Source organism: Leptonychotes weddellii, chromosome 7, assembly GCF_054177405.1.
Source record: "Leptonychotes weddellii isolate Sample4059 chromosome 7, ASM5417740v2, whole genome shotgun sequence".
NCBI classification, from domain to species: Eukaryota; Metazoa; Chordata; class Mammalia; order Carnivora; family Phocidae; genus Leptonychotes; species Leptonychotes weddellii.
In genome coordinates, this window is record NC_138375.1 from 62,226,348 (window position 1) to 62,236,850 (window position 10,503).

Genomic DNA, 10,503 nt, shown 5'->3' on the forward strand with positions numbered 1-10,503 from the left:
AATCCCCATACATTACATCATTAGTTCTAGATGAAGTGTTCCATGATTCATTGTTTGTGCATAACACCCAGTGCTCCATGCAGAACGTGCCCTCCTCAATACCCACCACCAGGCCAACCCATCCTCCCACCCCCCTCCCCTCTAGAACCCTCAGTTTGTTTTTCAGAGTCCATCGTCTCTCATGGTTCGTCCACCCCTCTGATTTCCCCTGCTTCATTCTTCCCCTCCCGCTAACTTCTTCTTCTTCTTTTTTTTTTTCTTAACATATATTGCATTATTTGTTTCAGAGGTACAGATCTGAGATTCAACAGTCTTGCACAATTCACAGCGCTAGGCTCTACACCCAGCATGGAGCCCAACATGGGGCTTGACCTCACAACCCTGAGATTAAGACCTGAGCTGAGATCAAGAGTCAGACGCTTAACTGACTGAGCCACCCAGGTGTCCCCAGAGGACCTTTTTAACACAAAAGTCTCTTCTGGTCAATTTCTATCACTTTGCCCTGCTTTACATTTTATGATAGTACTTAACCATTTTTTTAAACATATTATATAACCATTCTTTATTGCCTTCTTCATTCACTTTAATGTAAACTCCATGACAGCAAATATTTTTACTTTTTACTCACTGTTGTATTCCCAATGCCTAGTGCCCAACATGTGGGGATCCCTTAATAATTACTAATCAAATGAGTAAGTTCGTACTTGAAAAAACCATCACTAGCTAATGAATAAGTTTAATTTCTCTCAGTTACAGAAATAACTTATTTTTGCCAAGGTATGTTAGAAAAAAAGAGAACTAACAGTTTTTAAGAAAGCAGGATTCCTGGAAAAATGAACTTCCATATTAGAAAATTTAAAAAAATAATTAACTGTTTACTTGATGCATATTTGCTGTTTTACATATTCATGCACTTCTATGATTTTTGACAGAATTAATTGTTCAAAAATGAACCAAAATTATTTCAAGCTTGCATCTTTGTGAGAATTTTTCCTTTTTCATAATATATATATATATATATTTTTTTTTTTTCTGTCATACCATATGTCATGAAGATAACTATTTTTCAGATTTTAGCCATTCTCAGATCACATTCATAATTTTTGGCTATAGCCACATACCTGTCACATGTAATTTTAATTTTCATTAATCCTACTTAAACCAACTCTCTCTACTATTTTAAACTTATTCTTGTCCTAAGTACTAATACGCAAAATCTCAAGTTTGTTATAATTTTTAAATATACAGTAAGTTAAATGCGTGATTATTAAAACAAAAAACTCATCTATGTGTGCCCAAATTATGCCCAGTGAGGTGGAATTGCTGACAGACTGATGGAAGATAGGGTAATGGATTATAGCAGCAGGTGAACATCCATGCACCCGTGATGCTCTCTGAGGCTTGATTTATTCACGTGAAAAGGGAAAGGATGAAGTGGATGGGCTCTAAGGTCTTGGTGTTCCTCTCATAGTCTTTCTTCTACTAGTGATGATTGGATCTAGGAAGACTTCCCAGGAAACACTGAAGCTTGTTTCCTGGAACCCCAACTCATACATGAGTAAGGAAATGACTCCACAGGCCATTTCTGAACCCTTACATCCTAGGTAATGAGAAAATAGGGGCTTTATTATGGAATTCCAACCAGATCACATAAGTATGAAGTACATCTGCATATGTAAAATGAAACAGAAATACAAAACAATGAACAATTATTCCTACAACATACCTCATTTCTCTGGAAATTTTCTTATACTTTTTGGGAAGGTTGAATTACCTGGAAGAGCATTTTCCATTTTTTTCCTCCATATTGGAACCACCTGATTTTAGTAAAGTGTTCTCAGCTAGAACTTTCCTGAGGACCATATCCAGATCAAGCAGCCAACAAAGGGCATTTCACATGCCACAAAAACTGTGCTAAATGCTGTTAGGATGCAGGCGCTGTTTCTAAGCTTTCTGCTATATGAGGGGAGATAGGGCCATCCACAAGAACTTCACAATCATTGCCAAGTTCTTCATAGGAATAATAGTATTGAAACCACACATTTGTATACCTTTTTTATTTGATATACTAGGTAAACTGATATACTACTATTGATATATATATCTCTCTATTGTTACAAATGTTAATTAATTTTTGCAACAATTCTGTGTGGAAGAGCTGCTGTCACTAAACCTTTTTGTAATTTAAGATTTATAGAATACTGGAAGGCCCAAAATAACTATGGGACAGTCTGGTTCTCATTGGTGTCCTTATGTCCTATGGACATAATTACCTTTATTTCAGGGCGCCTGGGTGGCTCAGTTGGTTAAGCGACTGCCTTCGGCTCAGGTCATGATCCTGGAGTCCCTGGATCGAGTCCCACATCGGGCTCCCTGCTCAGCAGGGAGTCTGCTTCTCCCTCTGACCCTCCTCCCTCTCATGCTCTCTGTCTCTCATTGTCTCTCTCGCAAATAAATAAAATCTTAAAAAAAAAAAAAAAATTTATAATTACCTTTATTTCTAGAAAAAATAATAAAACATAAAATATGAAAATTAGAACTATATTGATAGGGAAAATAAGAGGAAATATCTGAAGTAAAACTGTCCTATGAATCCTAGCTACCTGGTTGTATGGCTGCTACTCAGAGAAAGATGGGCAAGTGGGATTTGGTGCTTCCATTGGTCTCTTAGTTTCCTAATCAATTAGTTGAGCCATTGTGTTTACAAGTTTCAGAAACCTAATAATAACTAGTGTATGCAAATAATTAGAATAAGAATGAAAATAAAGTAATTTATTAAGTTACATAACAGAGAAGCCCATGGGTAGAGCTGGTCAGGCAGGTTATGTCCTGGCATTCAAATATTATTTTCAGGATTCTCTCTCTCTCTCTCTGTCTCTTTCCCTGTCTGTTTCTCTCTCTCTCTCTCTCATACATATACACAGACACACATATTCTCATAAGCAGACCATTTCCATGTAATGCCACCATCAGCTAAAGATTACATAATCCTTTATCTTTAACAAGGCCATTAAAAAGACAGTTTATCTTTTTTAATACATAGATACATATATAGATAAAATTCCTGAAATTCTGTTGCTTCGATCAACATAGAATCTGTGTAACATAGAACACAGTGTAACCCCTTGAACAAAAGGGTTGGTAGGTGTCATCACCTCAACCACACTCATTGAAACTAGGTGAAGGAAGCATCCCCAAAAGAATATCAGAGTGCTTTTGCCAGAAGAAAGGGGAGATATGTGTTGTCAGATAAGGTAAGACAATAAAATATCCAGTAGACAATGTTCTGCCAGTCACTGAGGGTTGGTAGAATGTCCTCAAGCAGTTACAACTCCAAAGGGGGATCCCAAACCTCAGGAATCATTGAGTAGACCATTGAAAATTACAGAGAATATAGCACTATATTCTATAACTTAGAATTTTTATCTTTGTATCTTTGAGCTTATTTCTTGAAGAGAGCAGTTCCATTCTATAAATGCTCTGTGTGGACCCTGCTGCAAGCTGCCCCCTAGAAAAGGTGCTAAGAGAACAGGGAACAGGCACCAAGGGAAGAACAAGGGCGGCAAGTGTCCTTCAAGGTAGGATGAGTTGTTGCTGCCCTGAAGTTTGGTAATGGAACTCATTGTCAGTGGAACCATTTCAGGAAGAGCCCTTACAGATGGGAACAGCTGTTGGGAGTCTGTGCCAGGAGTCACTGCCAAGAGTCATTGCCAAAAAGAGCTGCTGGGAAGCCACTGTGGGAGCAGAGAGAATTGCCACTAGTCTCAGCCCTCTTCATCACACCATTGGAAGTAACCACAGAGGTCTAACAAGAGAGTGATTGTCTTTCTCTCTAAATACCATGTATGTATATCTATATCTACATTGGTATATAGATATCGACCTCAGTGTTCTACAAATTTCTATGTATTCCATTTCAGGGTAGAAGATCAACTTTGTTCCTTTCATCACTTTCTTAGTTAATATTTATGTATGCCCCTCTCTGCAACAGATGAAATTAAAAAAAAAAAAAATTAACTTTGTACTTCTGTTGTGATTGCCATCTAGTGGAGCAAAGAAGTATGTAAATAACTGTTTAGAATACAGTGTAACAGGAATAGTTGTGCAATGTTGTCTGGGGAAGCCCCGGAGCGGGGGGCGGGCAAGTGGGGAAGCTGCTGTGCCTGAAGGACTTAAGTAAGGCTTTACCGAAGAGGACACATTTCATCTGGGTCTTACTGAATAGAAGGCCCAGACATTCTAACAGGAGTGGAAACCTGCTTTAGAACTGGAACCAGGCTTCATATTTCAAAGTGTCACCTAAGGAAAGATGGTCATGTACATCACAACGTAAATGAAGAAATAAAGTAACTATCTCTCAAAAATATATAGTTTAAGTGCCAGGAATATTTTGGAAAATATATTTCATGGAGTAAAAGAATATTTTTTTTTAAAGATTTTATTTATTTATTTGAGAGAGAATGAGAGACAGCACGAGAGGGAAGAGGGTCAGAGGGAGAAGCAGACCCCCCAGCTGAGCAGGGAGCCCGATGTGGGACTCGATCCCGGGACTCCAGGATCATGACCTGAGCCGAAGGCAGTTGCTTAATCAACTGAGCCACCCAGGCGCCCAAAAGAATATTTCTAATGTCTGATATGTACTGCGTAATACATAGTTTCCTTCCAAAGTTTGATATGACTTATTCCTAGATAATGTGAATTAAAATTAATAAATATAACTGATTTTATCTTTTACTTTTCTAACCCCCATTCCTTCTCACTCACTATCATTTTTCTAGATCGCTTCTCCAGAAGCAGGAAAAACATGGTCTCACTGCCTAATTGTTATCATTTAATAAACTATTATTAAATAATAAAAGGTCTTCAGCATTTGGTGAAAATTATGTCATAGGGATTATACTATTGTAATTTACAGCTATTAAGTTATTTGATCCTCTTTAAAATACTATAAAGATTGTAGCATTAATAATCCCATATTATAGTGAAGAAACTGAGGTTTAGCGACTTTACACCAAGTATCATGATGGGCGACAATGTTACCATCCTAGCCAGGATCTCTAATTTCAGATGATTTCAACACTAAAGTAAAGCAATTGAAAATCAGGGAAAAGCAATTGCTTTAAGGATGTTTGTTTTAAGACCACTATTTTAATACTTTCTTAGCTTGAGAAGAGTAATTTTGTCCACCCCAAATATGTTTCCTCATTTGTAAAATGATGCCAAATGCCTCAGTATTTTGATGTCTCATACCTTCTTTAGCCCAAACATCTAAAGGCAAGACTGAAACTAAGGTTCATGAAGAAATATTTTTAGTGACTCACAAATCAACATAGATCTCAGATAACCAAATACCAACTCATCCTGCAGCAGAACAGGTGAATTCTTGAATGTGGAAACCAGGCCATCTTGGTTGTTAATTTATAAAAGCCTTTTCAACTGCTTATTAGTTTCTTCCCGTTGATCTTCAGCCTCACAAAGTTTTTTTTTTATTTATTTTTTATTTTTTTGATGTAGTGTTCCATGATTCATTATTTGCGTAGCCTCACAAAGTTTTATAAGCTCTATAAGCCTTCCCAAATACTGAGGAAACTCAGTCTTTTTTTTTTTTTAAGATTTTATTTATTTATTTGACAGAAAGAAAGCACAAGTAGGCAGAGCGGCAGGCAGAGGGAGAGGGAGAAGCAGGCTCCCTGCTGAGCAGAGAGCCTGATGCGGGGCTTGATCCCAGGACACTGGGATCATGACCTGAGCCGAAGGCAGACTTTTAACGACTGAGCCACCCAGGCGCTCTAAGGAAACTCAGTCTTAAGTGCTTTTATTAACATGCAATACAATTAAACGCCATATGATCTCACCTACATGTAGAATCTAAGAAATTGAAATTAAAAAAAAAACAAACTCACAGGAAAAAAAAGATCAGATTTGTGGTTACTAGTGGTGGGTAGTGGGGAGGGGGGAAATCAGATGAAACTGGTCAAAAAGTACAAACTCTCAGGTATGAGATAAATAAGTACTAGGGATGACATGTATGGCACGATGACTATAGTTAACACTGATGTATGGCATATTTGAAAGTTGTTAAGAGAGTAGATCCTAAGAGTTTTCATCACAAGAATAAAACCTTGTTTTCCTTTTACTTATTTTTTTTTGTATCTATGTGAGATGATGGATGTTAACTAAATTTACTGTGGTATAATCATTTCAGAATATATGTGAGTCAAATCATGATTCTGTATACTTTTAAACTCATATAGTGTTGTATGTCAATTATCTCTCAATAAAACCAGAAAAAAAGAACTAGTTTTACCAAGTAGCTGATATATGAAGAGTTGATGGGAGATCTGCCTATTAGGTCACGAGCTATAATAATATGACAGTTTATCTGGCTTAATAAATTTCTTATAAAATAATGGCACAAGTGATGTAACAGCTGGTAACTGTCATTCCAACTCCCACTCTTTTTTTTTTTTTTTTTAGATTTTTATTTATTTATTTGAAGAGAGAGACACAGCGAGAGAGGGAACACAAGCAGGGGGAGTGGCAGAGGGAGAAGCAGACTTCCCGCCGAGCAGGGAGCCCGATGCGGGGCTCGATCCCAGGACCCTGGGATCACGACCTGAGCCGAAGGCAGACGCTTAACGACTGAGCCATCCAGGCGCCCCCCAACTCCCACTCTTATATTGGGTATTACAGCTTAAAGCTAGACTCTTGAATGCTTCCCAGCTTCCTTATTTAATTGACCACCAACCAACTGTTGGATAGAAATGGTAAGCAGAGGCAGAGTGGTCTAGCAACAAGAATCATGGGAGTTCAAATATGAAAGTTGGAGGTCCTGTCCAGATTTGGCTGACTTGCTGTATGATATTGCTCAGGCAGAAAGCCTCTCTGGACCTATCATATTCCTAGTCTGCCGTCTGTACCCCTCATGAGATTAAAGTGTGATGATTAAAGTGAAAAGACATTGCAGTTTATAAGGTGTTCATTTTTTCTTTTCTGAATGACCATGAATAACTGCAATTTACCCTTCTTTCTTGATCAGTATAGGTTCTCTAAAAAGGTATTGTAAAATCATTAATGGTATTAATTATCAGTTGCTGTGTAACAAATTATCACAATCACAACCATCTATTATCTCATATCTTTCTCCATTTATGTTAGTAAAGTCCTCAGGTACTATTTACCTTGGTCCAGATAACCCACACAAAAGTTATACTTAAGTCAGAGTTACCACAAGTGACTAAGTGGGCCATTACAAACTACAAAAGCCCAAATTAAATGCATATTCATCTTTGCCAACCACTGATGAAATAAATAGTAAGGCAGTTAGTACACTCTGTTACCATTAATTAGGTGTATCAAAACTCTGCTGCTCATTGGCACCACCTCCAAGCTTTTGCACTTATGCTGCTGGGCCTGGAGCTGGTAGAGTGTGGGTAGAGGGAAAAACAAACACCTGTAAAACAAAATAAATCCACATGTACCTGAAGGATGCCAAAAATTTGATTTGCTTTTAAGTAAGTTATATTCTCAAACTATATTGAGTTTATCAGTCCAAATCCCAAATTAGAGCTGCAGTAATATCTGACCTTCTGAGACTCCTAAGGTTGGGTTTCAGAGAAGCTAGTTAGAGAACTCTGGCTTCTGAAGCTACTTAAGGAGCTCCTTGTGTCTCTACAGCCAAATAGACTTATCTACTGAGAATAGATATGTGAATATTTTGTAGGAGTCTTTGCTGGCGATTGAACCTTTTGTTAGCATGGGAACTTTGTCAGCACATAATGATAAAAGTTCCTTCCTTGACTAAACTACAAATGTAGGATTGAGCAGACAAAGGGGGTAAAAAAGATAGATAGCATTCCTACCTATTTTTGGACATTCATGCTTTATTTCCTGTGGGTCAGTCTCTGAATGCAACGTACAGTGAGGTTTCATAATATTTAATAAGTGGAAAATCCTCCGAGATTTTGACAGTTGATTGACAGTCCTGGTTTTTGTTGCTTTGAGTTTTCTTTTCCTTTTATTTCTCTAGGAGGTGTTTCAATAGGAAATTAGGAGTGCTGCATTGTAAATTCCTCAATCAGCAGAGCATATTTAAAATAAATACCCCTCAAATGACCTCTTTAACCACAGAAACAAAAATAACTACAAAATCCTCTGTTTGAAGAAAGACCAAAGAAACAAAACCAAACAGACATTTGGAGAAACTAGAAGAGAAAGAATACTATGTGATTTTTGCATCTAGGACAGGTACTGTCTCGTGAGATATATACATGAATCAAATTTTACTGCAAAGGTGCGATGAAGAAATGGCTGTAACTGGAGAAAGAAAATAAAAAAGGAAACGAGAGACAGGAAAAAGAGAAAAGTCATAATTTTTAGAACTGACAGCAACATCAGCAGGACATAAGTTGTAATGAAAGCAAAAGGAAACAGACTCATTGACAGCAGAAGGAATTCATGAAACATTTATCAGGTACCTGGTGTAGCAAAGAAATGGGCTAAAATGCTGAGAGTTCTAAAATGATTAAGATCTACTTTTCTTATAACAGCTACATTTCCTGGAGAACTTACTATGCGCCACAATCTTCCACATTCTTTAAAAACATTCTCAACATTTTTGTTTATTGGTATTATTATTTTCATTTTATCGAAGAGGAAACTGAAGCTCAAAGTGTTTAACATTGTCAAGGACACAACAGTGTTAAAGGATATAGCTAGAATTCAAAAATAGATTTGTTTAATTCTACAATCCATTTTCTCTCCAGTATACCGTGCAAACTTCTTAAAGTGGGGAATCAGACAAGTTTACAAATATTACAAGAAGTGATCATGGGAATAGCTGGAAAGAAACAGGAAAAAATCCCTAACATGACTAGGATACCTTGATGGCAACACCAGTGTTAGCATATTTGGTTTTCAGTATTATCCTTGTCTTACTGAGGCATAGTCAACAATTGATAGTTATAATGATAATCCCAAGCCATCAGAAAAAGCTGTTTTGTTTTATATACTTTAATTCCTATAGAAGAAAGTATAAGATACATTAGAATTTCCTGTAGAATTTCAACTTCCCACCATCCCACCTACAAACATATCTAAGTTTGTGGCCTTCCCTACTTCTTTTCTCACGTATCAAAGGAAAATTTCCTTCCTCATTCATTACCTAATTCAGTAAATATTTATTGAGTCCATGTCATGGTCTATGCTGGACTCTAGGGAGAAAATGAAGAAAAAGAGAGACAAGATTCCTGTCCATATGGACTCACATTCTAGGAGGGATAGTTAACAGATTATAATATTATATAATATAAATAATATCATATAAATGACAATTATATCTATTTTATATATATATTTTCATATATATATATGTTTAGATGATTGTTATTTATATCATATATTTATGATACTTAAACAATTAAATTCTAGTTTAAGCAGAAAGAGAATATATTATATTTTATTAGCATTTTGCAGCTTGCCTGGGTGAACCAAGGAGCCAGGCTTAGGGGGCGTGTAGCAAGGACTAACACGCAAGTCACACTATGGCATGGCTTTAGCGGTGATCCTAATGTGCCACCCCCGGAAACCGACACCATAGTTTACAACAGTGATACTGTTTCATCATCACTGTTCCTGAAAAGCAAAATGTTTTGGCTATATCCTTACCTAAAGATGGATTTTTCTGGTACTCTTTCATTTTCTGATCTGAAATTTCACACAGGCACATTGACTACAGATTCTAGGTCACATGCCTCTGTCTTAGATGCAAGGGATCCTGGAAAAGTGAGAAATGGCTTCTATCTTGGAGAGATGGGATTCAGAATGTGGGACATTCCACAAATACAAGAAGGCTATCAAAAGACGATGAGCACCCTGGAAAAATATGCACAGCTGTGGCAGGCACTCCTAGCTGCCTCCCCAATTCACGGTCTCCCCCTTTCCCTCAATAACAACTCCTACTAACCAGACTCGGAGTGCCAGTGGACCCAACTAACAGTACTTCCTGCCTCTCCAAATTCCTTGGAGTAAGGAGTCACCATTTGACGCATTTGGAGCCAGTGAGTAATAGGAAAAGTCTTTGGGGGATTTTAGGAAAAACGTTTCCTTTTTTTATACAAATGATGCCCCAGTTCATTTTTCTCTTCTTTTTTTTTTTTTTTTTAGAGATTTTATTTATTTATTTGAGAGAGAGAGTGAGAGAGAGCATGAGAGGGGAGAGCGTCAGAGGGAGAAGCAGACCCCCTGCTGATCAGGGAGCCCAATGTGGGGCTCGATCCTGGGACTCCAGGATCATGACCTGAGCTGAAGGCAGTTGCTTAACCAACTGAGCCACCCAGGCGCCCTCTCTTCTTTTTTGAAGCCACGATGACAAGAGATCCCTGAGTCAAATAGAAAATGCGTATCTCTTTTTTGTTAGCTATTCCCAAATTCTATTCTAAAAGGGTTGTACCAGTTGTATATCTACCAGAAATGCACCTGAGTGTCTGTTTCCTCATTATCCAG

At 37.5% G+C, this 10,503-nt stretch overlaps 1 long non-coding RNA gene across 2 annotated transcripts in view; it reads right to left on the reverse strand.

Moving 5' to 3' along the window:
* The window catches only part of LOC145722628 (uncharacterized), a 67,347-nt gene extending 57,416 nt beyond the window's left edge, over positions 1-9,931 (reverse strand). The window contains exons 1-3 of one of the 2 annotated variants that reach the window (XR_014147022.1): positions 9,667-9,931; positions 7,863-8,025; positions 7,341-7,453 (exon numbers count right to left, since the gene is read on the reverse strand). This is a non-coding gene — a long non-coding RNA (uncharacterized LOC145722628). Of the gene's footprint in view, positions 1-6,668; positions 7,454-7,862; positions 8,026-9,666 lie in introns of those variants that run through there. The other variant, XR_014147021.1, reaches the window with a different exon arrangement.
* Between the last annotated feature and the right edge of the window lie 572 nt (positions 9,932-10,503).